The sequence below is a fragment of the Pristis pectinata genome, chromosome 33 (assembly GCF_009764475.1).
Source record: "Pristis pectinata isolate sPriPec2 chromosome 33, sPriPec2.1.pri, whole genome shotgun sequence".
Taxonomy (NCBI): Eukaryota; Metazoa; Chordata; class Chondrichthyes; order Rhinopristiformes; family Pristidae; genus Pristis; species Pristis pectinata.
In genome coordinates, this window is record NC_067437.1 from 558,099 (window position 1) to 571,524 (window position 13,426).

General features: G+C 46.0%; 1 protein-coding gene across 2 annotated transcripts in view; it reads right to left on the reverse strand.

The window, feature by feature from the left end:
* Positions 1-13,426, reverse strand: part of LOC127585454 (neurotrophin-4-like) — a 73,592-nt gene that overhangs the window by 38,134 nt on the left and 22,032 nt on the right. The window contains exon 2 of one of the 2 annotated variants that reach the window (XM_052042914.1): positions 4,468-4,769. The gene's annotated coding sequence lies outside the window, so the exon portion shown is untranslated. Of the gene's footprint in view, positions 1-4,467; positions 4,835-13,426 lie in introns of those variants that run through there. The other variant, XM_052042913.1, reaches the window with a different exon arrangement.

A 13,426-nucleotide genomic window follows, 5' to 3' on the forward strand; every position in this document is an offset into this window, starting at 1 on the left:
ACAAGTTTTCCACTGTATCTGGGTACATGTGACAACAATTAACCAATTCCAATGAGGAAAGAAACCAAAAAACTGATCAGGAAGGTGAAGACAGAACATGAGTAATGTAGTGAACAGCAGAAAATCAGACTGCAAACTCCTGTAGATTTATGGAAAGGAGAAGATTACAGATTAAGATGGAAGAAATTATATTGCAGAATAAGGAAATGGCAGGAAATGTGGAATAAACAAATATTTTGTGTCCGTCTTTGTGGGGAGGACAGACGGAGTGAGTGAGCAGCTGGAAGAACTGATCACTCAGAGAGAGACATGGGACTGATGGCCTGTATATCTCCCTGGCCTGCTGCCCTGTGTTCCTAGTCTTTGAATAAGGCAGGGATGGAGATAGTGGACACAACGGTGGTCACTTCCAAAGCTCCATAATGATTGCCACAGATGTAAATGTAAACACAACATCTAGGGAAATAGGGAGAGAGAAAACAGGGGACTACAGATGATTACCTGACATCAGTGGTAGGCAAAATGCTAAAATCTAAAGAAAATGGTTGCAGGGCATTTAGAAAATAACAGGACTGGGCAGAATCAACATGAAAGGGAAAAAACACACTCGACAAATCTGTTAGCTTCATGATGTGTTAGTTAGTGGAGTAGATCATGGGGAACTAAGGTATGTGGGGTGCTTGGATGTTCAGAAGCCGACATTAAAGTGCATCGACAAAGGAGGATGGCATTATACATGGAAATGCCATGGAAGATGTTATTAAACACGGGATTTGGGATAACATATAGTCATGGATCAAGGATGGGGTAATGCATGTAGGGATGGCTGGAAGGTGGTGTCTACTAGTGGGACCAGCTGTTCACAATCTATATCAATGATATGGATGAAAGGACTAAGTGGAGTGTATCCAGGTTTGTTGAACGATACCAAGCCACATGGCAGTGAGGTGTATGAAGGATACAGATAGGCTTCAAATGACAGGCTTGGTGAATGGTCAAGGACTTGGCAGCTGCAATATAGCTGGAAAAATATGACTAGATCTTTGGAATTTTCTATCCAAATGGCTGTGGAAATGCAGTCACTGAGAATATTCCAGATGGTGATTAATAGATTTTTAGACATTTGGGGAGTCAAGGGACATGGGGTTGGTGCAGGAGAGTGGTGCTGAGGTCAAAGCTCAGATCTTACTGAATGGTGGAGCAGGACGAAGGGCCAAATGGCCTACTCTTCATTTCCCTGACTTCTTAATCTTTACATTTTTTTAAACAAATAAGAGCATGAGGAGTTTGTGGTTCACAATCTTCACACAGACAAGATGAACTGGCCATTGACCTCACTCCATGTTTGTGGCATTCTCGGTTTGCGGCATGACTGCTGTCTGTCTGTAGAGGACGTGAGCACATTTCCAAAAATCACGCAAGTTATAGACATTATGATCTGCCAAGCGGCCCAGGACCTCAAACCCTTTCCTCACATCCTGACCTCTTCCTGGGCAAGAAGATGTAAATCCTGCACATCCTTCCCACCTTGTCCAACACAAAAATGGCTGACAACTGGAACCAAACCATGGGTGTGCTCCGCGGGTTAGACAGCGTCTGAAGAGAGAGGAGCAGAGTTGATGCTTCAGGCTGAAGATCCTTCACCAGGTCTAGGAACAATGGGATGGGTTTTAAGATGCAGAGGAAGGGGGTAGAGGAGGAGAGAACAGAAGAGGGTAGCAGGAAGCCTTTCCCAGTAGCAGCAGTGTCCAAAACCAGACGCACAGCTTCAGGGCAAGAAGGTTCTGAGGAGGAATTTTCCCCTGGGGGAGGGTTGGAATCTGAACACACTGCCCGAGGGGGTGGCGGAGGCAGAGACTCACAGCACTTAAGTTGAGCGCTTGAATCACTAAGGCAATTGAAGGAAGTGCAGGTAAATGGTATTAGTTCAGATACAGAGGGTTAGGGCCAGGGTGTGAGGAACCTGCTGCCTCTGTGAGACGGGAGCCGGCAAGAGAGACGAAATGACAAAAGGGGCAACTAAATTAAGGAGGTAAATTCTCTGAAGGTAGGAGTGAGTGTGGAAGGAATGGTGGCGGTGGAAACTGCCAGAAACGTTGGGTAACTGGCAGCGTTGAACTTGGAGCTCAGCAGAGATAATGGGAAGTTGAGGGGCTGCCCTGGAGTTCACTGTGGCCGCCCTGGGACAGTGCAGGAGGCCAAGTACAGAGGAGTCGGGATGGCCAGCCAGCCGTTAGTTCAAACCGAACAGGGGGGTGTTCCACAAAGCAACGACTAATCTGCTCAATGTCGAGGACATAACATCACCAACAACGCGTGCCCAAAGGAAAACGGCTTAAGCAAACGGTGGCTTCATCGGGAAGGGGTTTTGGCCGGTGGGGGTGGGGGTGGGGGTGGGGGTGGGGGTGGGGGTGCATATCCGCAGTTGCTCGGGAAGGGAGAGCGAGGGATGAGACGAAGCGGGCTGGCGCTCAGACTGAACTCCTGCTGGGAAAGCTCCCAGTCCCTTTGGTGCGACCTGTGACAGAGACAGCTATCACTGCGGGCTCAGCAACGCTGAACCGCAAACACAGGCACAAACCAAACACCCGCCGGCAACACAGACGCAACCAACGGCAGACGCAGAACCCGTCTCAACCACGGAACACGGCGGTGTAGTTCCCAAACCTCCGGCCGACACGTGAATGGGGAGGACCCGCCAGTGCTGCTTAAAGTGAGGCCCATCTGCCCACCACGCTAACCCTAACCCAGAGATCCCACAGAGTCAACCAGGCGGGTCGGGGAGTTCTCCGTGGTTCCTGGCCAACTCCTCTAACCCCTCAGTCAATCTCACACCATCTTCTCCAGCCACGACCCGCCGCTGTTTCTGGACCACTGACTACGGGTCAAAAGGAATTAACTGAATGTAAAACACCGACGATGCAAATGCAAACTGTTCCTTTGGAGGTTTATGAAAGGCTGCAGCCCGGAGAATATACGGGCTGAGACTTGGGGAAGGGGCCAAACTTCGGTGTAAATGCCCGGCGAACGATTCTCCAGGTGATCGCTTTACTGACCGGAGGGTCTGTCAGAAATGGGGCCCACGGTCGCCCTGCCGGGGTCTCGGGGCGATAGTGCTGCCTCGGCCGGCAGGCGGGGGCTCCTTCACACGCAGGTGTTTAAGGGCAGCACGTCCCCGGTTAAGCTCCAGCGGACGCGTTTCACCGTTGACACTCGGTAAACGGGTGCCGAACGGAAGGACGCCAATTTACAACGAAAAGTTTATCCCCCAAATGCAGCGTGAACCTCAAACCCAGAAATAATTGCAAAGCAAATTGATTTCATGAAACATTCTCTGGAACAATTTGTAAACAAGAATCTATTAACAACAAAAACAATTCAACTTCGAGGATTCAGATCAAAGACCAACCAATTAAACACTAATAATTACAAACAGACCCTGTGGGGGATTCCTTCACACCCAAGACTATCCGACACCAGAATTTAAATTATATAGCTTAAGGGAGAAAAACCTTCTCACCTTTTAATTTTGACAAACTGCATCAATGAGCCCTGACTGACCCTGGGTCCCGGGTGAGGTCACCCCACCTCCTCTCAAAAAAGTTACTCTTCCCTCAACATCTCCGGCAGCTGTGGATAGGCGGCGATTCCTCAGGATGGTGCCCTCCGACTTCACGACATGTTTACAGCCACCAGACTCTGGCGAACAGGGACGGGATTTTGCTTTGAGGTGTTCCCACAGAGGTGTAAGTTCGAACTGGGGCAGGGACCCAAAAAGGAAAAAAAAATGACAGGACGGCTCAAATTTCCTGTATAATCTTTATACCTAGTACTCTTACCGGGATCAGTTTCACGCCGGAGCTCTAAAAAAACACAGGGACATCAAATACTGTTTAAAAATCCCAGCGCAAAAGAGAATTCTTCCACTAAAACAATTCTGAAAAATACTTATTGTAAAATCCATCGATTACAACCAATATTTTTTCTACCGTCTACAAAGGATCTGCATCTGAACGCAGTGACATTGTGAGGCCAGTAATATCAGACAAACTCACTCAAGTTCAAATAAAAACTCCTCCCCTCCAGAGAGAACATTGACAAAAGTGAGGTATTTAATTACAATTTAAACGAAATGTTCTTCGGGAGGCAGAGAGAAGCGTGTTTGTAAAATGTATATCTGAGCAATGTTTTTTTTCGCTGTGACACTCGACAAGGGTAATGCATCATTGATGGTGATAATATTCCTTATATATTTAACAACCTCAGTTGTTGAAGGTATTGATGTCGTTTGTAACAATCCCGTGTCGAGTTTTTTTAAATATAAAGGAATGCAATTAAATTAATGCATCCATCACTTATTAACGAGGTCTTATCAGTTTCCAGTCTCACTAACATCATAGACAGCAGCGGTCAACAAGTCCGAGTCTGTCCATCAATGTTAACATTAAACTATAGATTGATTCTTACCGTCGGGGGCAGGGTGGGGGGATGTTGCTTTGATTTCAAGCCAGACTCGGGGGAATCCTCACACACAGTGGGGTGTAGGAACCCCCAGAGCCCGAGTCGCCGATGAGAATCGTCCCGGTTTCCCCGTCAGCCCCGTGGGGTGAAATACTCAAGGTGAGCGGTCGTCTCTCTGCCATGCCGCGCGGTGCCCGGAGCAGCCTGGTCGGCAACGAAAGCCTCCAAACCAAAGATCCAATGCATCTTTAACACCGACCCCTCGAATTCTATACAGACTGCTTTCCCCACGGAGAATCACAACTTTTCTTTAAAAAAAACAGAAATTGGAAACAAAAAAAACACAAGTGGAACGTTTCTTGCAAAAGAAAAGTTGAGGAACAGCAGAGCGAGTTGTTGAGTAAGTTGTCGGTGACGTGTCACAAATCCGCCCCTTCTAAAACCGGGGAAAGAATGATTTCATTCCATTTGTTTCGGTTATTCCCAGGACGGGGAAAGGTTGTCATTGTGTTCGGGAGATGAACGCGAGCACACGTCCCCTGTGTGGTGGGTGGGGAGAGGCTGGAGACACAACACGGCCACTTCAGGTGCAGACATCAGCCAGAAGTTACTTTTCCCTCCGGCCTCCGCTCGGACCAGTAAACTGATCCATTCCCCTCAGCGGAACCAGGCACGTCAAGCGTTGGTAGAAATCGCCCAAAACGGATCGGGGAGAGACCTTAATGTGAGATCCACACAAACGGTGGGGAAAGAGATCACTAAATGTGCCCTTTTGGTATCACACCTGGCAGGTAACACCCCCCATACAGACCACCCGTGTGTACCACTGCACCATACCTGTAACACCCCCCATACAGACCACCCGTGTGTACCACCCCACCATACCTGTAACACCCCCATACACACCACCTGTGTGTACCACCCCACCATACCTGTAACACCCTCATACACACCACCCATGTGTGCCACCCCACCATGCCTGTAACACCACCCAAACAGATCACCCATGTGTACCACGGCACCATACCTGTAACACCCCCCCCCCATACAGACCACCTGTGTGTACCACCCCACCATACCTGTAACACCCTCCATACAATCCACATCTGTACCACCTCTCTATACTTGTAACATTCACCACCTGGGGGGTGTTACAGGTATGGTGATCTCTGTATGTTTGTAGTGCCCCCAACAGGGATTACCTGTACTGAGATCTCTAATTGGTCACACCACATCTATCCACTACCTGCCTCTACTGGCCCCCTCTATAACTGTACCACCTACTAATATAAACCACCCACGTGCACTGACGTTCTCTACCGTAGCATCCACCAAGTTGGGCCTCCACAGTGTCCCCCATCTCCATGGTACCCATTAACATAAACCATCTGCTTCATCTATATCTGTATTGTAACATGGACCCCCTTGTCGGTATTGACACCTCAATAGTTATAGCACCTCCAGTAATGTAATGGTTAAGTTTCTAACTAGTAACCAGGTTAGGATCCTACAACAAGAGTTCAAAACCCACCACAACAGCTGGGGAATTTAAATTCAAGTTTTTTTTTGAATAATCTAGTAACAGTAACCAGTTCATCATAAAAAAAACATCTGGTTTATAAATGTCCATCGGGGAATGAACTTTGTCAGCCTTGTCCAGTCCGGTCCAGTCTGATCCGGTCTGTGACTCAGGACCCACCAATGTGACTCCTAATTGCCTCGGTTCAGGGCACCTTAGGGACAGCCAATAAACACCAGCATGATTAAGTTTAAAAGAAACACCTGTCTGTACTGAGACCTCTGTATTATCCCTCAATATAGACTGCTCCAGTGCCTGGTATAGGTGTCTGTAGCTCCCATTGCTTATCAGTTATGTATCAGCTAAACCCATTTTTACAGGTAATTTTTGTTACTCCCAAGTGAACAACACAAGACAGATGAAGCTGAGTTGCAAAGTATCTTCACCTGCGTCAGCTAATGCACTGCTGACAAACTCACCTATGCTTTAGACTTTACAAAGCACTTGTGGCCAACCTCCTTCTAATATCTTCTGTAAACCCAGGACATCAAAGATCTGTAACCCCTTGCCTAATGTGCATTTTGTCCCATTTACCTATCACTTCAATGCTTGCTGACCTACAGACCCCTCCGGTTAAGCAAAATCATGACTTAAAATTCTCACCATTATTTTGTTCCACCCATGGCCTCATTCTTCCCAGTCTCTGCATCTTCCTCCCCGGCACACAACCTCCAAACCCTCTGCACTGTCCTATTGCAGCCTCTCAATATCCCAAAATGTAATCACTCCCCCTCCAGCAGTCTTACTTTCCCGATTTTGTGAATTCTGTCTTTGTGCCTCTCTTCCTTCAACATTCATAAACATTCCCTCCTAAACCTAGATTCTGGCTGACTATCAGGTGACTTTTCATTACATTTCGGTTGATTACCACTTCTATGTTCAAGGACGGTGTTGCCTTTAATGTGGTTAATGAGTTGACATCAATTTATCTAATGACCCTAACAAGGCAATCTATCAGGTGATTATGGTGAGACACTCACTCATATAGTGGTTAAGATACTGGACTGTCGATTGGGATTCATGTTCAAATCTCACTGTGGCAGCAAGTGAATCAAGTAATTCAAAAAAATCTCAGAAATGATAATTGTGAAACTACAGATTATTGTCAGGACGACCTATTTGTAGAAACTATCTGGTTCACTGGTGTTCTTCAGAGAAAGAAATCTCGCATCCTTTCCCAGTCTTGGCCAACATGTGACTCCCCACCCACCAAAGTGGTTAATTCTTAACTGCCTCCTTAGATCTAGGGATAAGAAATGCCACTGAAGTCCATGTCCTGTGAATAGATAAACTCACAGTAACCACCTGCTTCACACCAGATGTTTAATATCAGCAGAATATCATTGAAAAAGTTGGCTGAATAAAATCTGAACTATCTAAATCAGAAGAGAAAGCACATGTTTTTATTGCTTTTCATTACCACACGATGTCTCACACCTAATGAATGACTTTTTAAGTTTTGCAATGTCGGAAAACCTGGTAGTCGGTTCACCCACAGCAAGCTCCTGCAAATAGCAGTGAGGTCATCTGTTTGGTGGTGTTGCTTGAGAGGTGGATATGGGCCAGGGTACCAGGGAGAACTCCCCTGTAAATAAATGAATGATTAAACTATCCATAGTCCCTCATAATATCTCCACAGATATCCAGAAAATCTAATCAGGCTGTCTAGAGTTGATCCAGGGTACAAACACCAGTGTACCTACTCCCTCGGGTTTGGCTACAAGCTCTTGTTGTTTATCAACAGGAAGAGTTGAAATAATGACTTTAAAATTGATAACAGGGTTTAAAGCAGTTGATTTAAAGATGTTTCTGTGTGTATGTGTGTGTGTGTGAGAGAGAGAGAGAGAGAGAGGTGTGCTGGGAAGGGGGCATAGCTCAAAGCTAGAGGCTTAAGTTGGTAATAAATTCAATCAGGAATTCAGAAGCGATCTCTCAGAGAATGACCAGAGAATGTGAAGCTTGTCAACACAGGAGAAAATTGCTGAACCAGATCAGACGCACAGACTTACAGGGAGGTAGATAAACCCACGAGACAGAAAGGTTTGCCAAGAGGATGCAAGTAAAGAGGGAGGGACAATAAACACCAGTAAACACTGGATGGGCCAAATGGCCTGTGTCTTGCTTTAATCGCAATGTAAAAGGGAGAGGCGACAAACCGTTCTTGAGCATTTCGGTGAAAGGTTGAGGGAGATCACCATAGGCAAGGTATGTGTTTGTACTTAGGCTGGGAGCAACCACGTGGAATAATTCAATGTGGGACAGGCTTAATGGATGCTCGTGCAGAATTCTGCTTATAGCGAATACCATCTTTAAAGAAAAATAATTTAACCAACATAAAATGTGGCAAATTGAAAATCCTCTTCCCAGCCACTAACCTGTGTGCCATGGGTGTTGACAAACTGGATCCAAACTGGGCTTGGTGATAGGAGACAAGGGGTGGTAATGGAGGGGTGTGTTTCTGTAGCCAGTGGTGTACCGCAGGGGTCGGTGATGGGACCTTTGTGGTTTGTCATATGTATAAATGACTCGGATGAGAATGTCTGTGGTCTGATTAGTAAGTTTACTGAAGACATAAAGATTGGTGAAGTTGTAGGTAGTGTTGATGATTGTCCAAGGATACAGCAGGACATAGATCAGCTGGAAAGTTGGGTGGAGTGGTGACAGATAGAATTTAATCCCGACATGTATGAGGTGATGAACTTTGGTTCATCTAATACTGGCCGGACATATACAGCAAACGGCAGGGATGTTAGAAGCATTGATGTACAGAGGAACCTTGGGGTGCAAGTTCATAACTCCCTGAAAGTGGTGACACAGGTGGATAGAGTAGTGAAGGCAGTATTTAACATTAAACACAGAACAGTACAGCACAGAAACAGGCCCTTCGGACCACGGTGTTGTGCCGATCTGATTAAACTTGTAATTAAATGCCTAACTAAACTAATCCCTTCTGCCTACACAATGTCCATTTCCCTCCATTCTCTGCACATCCATGTCCCTGTCCAAGAGCCTCTCAAATGCCTCTATCATATTTCCTTCCACTACCACCCCTGACAGCGCTTTCCAGGCACCTAAAACTTGCCCCACACATCTCTTTTGAACTCACCCCCTCCCACCTTAAATGCATGCCCTCTGGTATTAGACATTTCAACCCTGGGAAAAAGATACCGGCTGTCTATCTATGCCTCTCATAATGTTATAAACCTGATGCTCCCCTCAGCCTCTGCCGCTCCAGAGAAAACAATCCAAGTTTGTCCAACCTGTCCTTATAGCACATGCCCTCTAATACAGGCAGCATCCTGGTGAACCTCCTTTGCACTCCCCCCAAAACCTCCACATCCTTCCTATAATGGGGCAACCAGAACTGAATGCAATACTCCAGACGCGGCCTGACCAGAGTTTTATAAAGCTGCAACATATCTTCCCTACTCTTGAACTCAATGCATCACTAATAAAGGCAGCATGCCATATGCCTTCTTTACTGCCCTATCGACCTGTGCAGCCACTTTCAGAGAGCTATGGACTTGTACTGAGTATAAGAGCTGGGACATCATGTTGCAGCTATACAAGACATTGGTAAGATCACACTTGGAATATTGTGTATAGTTCAGGTCACCACACTATAGAAAGGATGTGGGAATGCTGGAAAGAGTGCATAAGAGATTCACCAGCATGTTGCTTAGAACAGAGGGTTTCAGTTACAAAGGGAGATTGGACAGGCTGGGATTGTTCTCACTGGAGCTCAGGAGGTTGAGGGTGACCTGATAGAACTTTATAAAATTATGATGGGCTTGGATGGGATATATCATCACAGTCTACTTCAAGGGTACAGGAGTCTAAAACTAGAGGCACAGTAGTGTAGTGATTAGCGTAACACTATTACAGCGCCAGAGACCTGGGTTCAATTCTGGCCGCTGTCTGTAAGGAGTTTGTTCGTTCTCCCCGTGTATGTGTGGGTTTCCTCTGGGTGCTCTGGTTTCCTTCCACATTCCAAAGGTGTACTGGTTAGGAAGTTGTGGGCATGCTGTGTTGGCACCGGAAGCGTGGCGACACTTGCGGGCTGCCCCCAGAGCACTCCACGCAAAAGATGCATTTCACTGTGTGTTTCAATGTACATGTGATTAATAAAGATTCCTTATCTTATCTCTTATCTTAGAGGTGAGAGGGAAAATACTTAAAGGGGATCTGAGGGACAGGTTTTTCACACAGAAAGTGGTGGGTATATGGAACAAGGAGGTGGTAGAGGTGGGTACAACTACAACATTTATAAAGCATTTGGACAGGAAACAATTCGAGGGACATGGGCCAAATGCAGGAAAATGGAATTCGAGTAGAATGGCACCTTGATTGACATGGATGAGTCAGGTTTCCATGCTGTACCCTCCCAAACGTTGTCAATAATATGACTCTGAGGGAGTGCTGAATTGCTGGATAACTATCTTCACGTGATGTTAGCCTGGAGCCTCTTTTTCTCCCAGGAGTGGGAGGAGAGGTTTCTCTGACACTAGAAAATGTACTAATGTTTATTATTGACAACATTTGGGAGGGTACTGGGGAAGTCGGTGCACGTGCAGTCCTTAGTGATGATATTAATGATAAATGACAAGATTAATGTTCCGACTGGCTGCTCTCTGCTCTCCCTGTACATTCTTGTACCACACAATTTCAAGCAAGTGCAGAGCAAATCATCTTGGTGTCTTGGTCCACGTTGAATGAACCAACATTGTTATGAACAGACTGGCTTCCCATTACTGTTGATGGTCTGGTCACTAGCTGTCCTGCACTGACAACTTTTCAATTGGATTAAGTAGGCAATGGGGCACTTAGCCCATCCTGAGACTGTGAAAGGTGAATAAGATCTTTTTCTTGTTAAAAACTTTCCCTGCAGTGTACCTTGCTGTTCGGAGAAAAAGTAGCTATGCCGGTATTGTAACTTTAAAACCGCAAGATGAAAGAATACTTAGTCTATTTTGGCACCGCTTTCATGGAATGTTGGCTCAGTTTAATTGGCCCAGGATACCAGGAGAAATGTCTCTTCTTAAAATAGAATAAAAAATAGAGAGTATCTTAAAATTCTTAAAATAGAAATGTCTTTTCTTAATTTTCTCCCCGCAGTCCCATCATCTCCCCCCAGCTTCTACCCCTCACCTACACCAGGGGCAATTTACAGCGGCCAATTAACCCACCAACCTGCACGTCTTTGGGATGTGGGAGGAAACCAGAGCATCTGGGCGAAACCCACACAGTCACAGGGAGAACGTGCAAACTCCACACAGACAGCACCACTGTGCCTCCAGATGTAAGTATTACAGATGTTGGAAATTTGAAATAAAAATGGAATCTGCTGGAACCACTCAGCAGCTGAAGTCAAAACGTTTCTTGATTTCTAACTTGCCCAGCTTAGATGAAAGGTTGTTGAGCTGAAATGTTAACTCTTCACTGTCCAAAGGTGCAGTGTGACCTGCTGAGGATTTCCAGCATTCTTTATTTTATTTACATTCAATCAAAGTCTTACTTAAGATCAAAGGATGATTAGCTTAATTAGTTTGGCACAGCATTGTGGGCCGAAGGACCTGTTACTGTACTGTTCTACATTCCATGATGAGGATGGGTTTGGATTTACTGGAATTAAAGGGGACAAGAGGAATACATTGGGAGAGGGAGGTAAGTTTGGTGGCAGTGGGGGATTGATTGAAAGTGGAGGGGAGCAGAAAAAGTACAGATGCTGGAAATCTGAGAACAGAGAAAGTTGGTAACACTCGGCTGGTCAGGCAATGTCTGTGGAGCATTCCTCTGCACAAACTTTCCGACAAGGGACTGGGGTGTGGCCTGGTCTGACGGAATGGCAGGACCCATCCTCCACAACGCTGGGGACAGGTAAGACCTGAAGTTCAAGACGGTGACACCTGGTGATTGTGTACCAGTCAGAAGTGGGAGGTGATTTTACTTTTATAATGAGAAGGAGGAATGGTGATATATTTCCCAAGTTATGACTTGGAGGGGAACATGCATGCGGTGGTGCTCCCAGGTGGAAGAAGTTGTGAGTTGGGAAGGGCTCCCTCAACCTCCTGAGCGGGTTACCTTCCAAAACCTGTTTTTGAAGTGTAATTATCTTGTATTCAACACATAGCAATAACACAATTCATAGAAATTCCTGATCACTTCACACACTGTCCAATCCAAATGTCAACAACTGAAATTCAAAAAACTACACTAACTTGCAAATACTAAGGCAATTTAAAATAAAAATCATGGTGCATAACTTTAAAGGAAATTGCTTATTTCAAGTGATGCCGGAATACACTGGGCATTTTCACTTGCCTGGACCTTTTCTTTGAATAGTGTAGACGGGAAGAACAGTAACGTTGAAAGCCCAAAGCAGCAGAATGCTTTCGAAAGAATTTGTAATGGACTTGAAGCCTACAACCTAACAGGTTTCCCAGTCAGCACAGACAATAATCGATCAATGATGGTTGTAAACAACACGGAAACAGACCCCACCTCCCCAACCTGAGCTCAATGGAACATGACTACTTGTGTTGGGTTCTAACTGGTTAGGGGTACATTCTGATAAAACATTCTGGGTTGACTCAGGCTGTGTTGTGGACGCAGCTGAATCCATCACGACAACCAGCCTCCACTGTCTACACTTTACACTGCCTTGGAAAAGCGGCCAACATAATCAAAGATCCCTCCCACCCTGGACATTCTCTCTTCTCCCTCCTTCCATCAGGCAGAATAAACAAAAGCTTGAAAACGTGCACCACCAGGCTCAAGGACAGTTTCTATCCCACTGTTATAAGATACTTGAATGGACCTCTTGTATGTTAAAGATGGACTCTTGACCTCACAATTTACCTTGTCACGGCCTTGCACCTTATTTCTGCCTGCACCGCACTTTCTCTGTAACTGTAACACCATACGCATAAACCCACACGTCATTGGGACATGGGGGGAAACCGGAGCACCTGGGGAAACTGAAGCACCCGGGGGAAACCGCGCAGTCACAGGGAGAACATGCAAACTCTACCCACAGTCAGGATTGAACCAGGGTCACTGGAGCTGTGTTTCCCGGCTGCTCTTATTTCCAGCAAATAACTGTGAAGGAGACTAAATGTTTGGAAGTTTTCCCACCAGCATGTGCCGGGTGTGCAGTAGGGACTTATAGTGAAGGAGGGAAGAAATGCACACGTGATCCCTTTCCAATGGGATTCTCGATGGGAAGTTTGTGCTCTGGACTTGTGGAGTGAGGGTGCCATTTGTGCCCTGATGGGTGGGGGCACCACTGACCCTTCCAACAACAGAAGCTGTTGGAATCACTCAGCAGGTCAGACAGCATCTGCGGAGAGAAAAACAAAGTTACATTTCAGGTCCAAGATTCTTTGT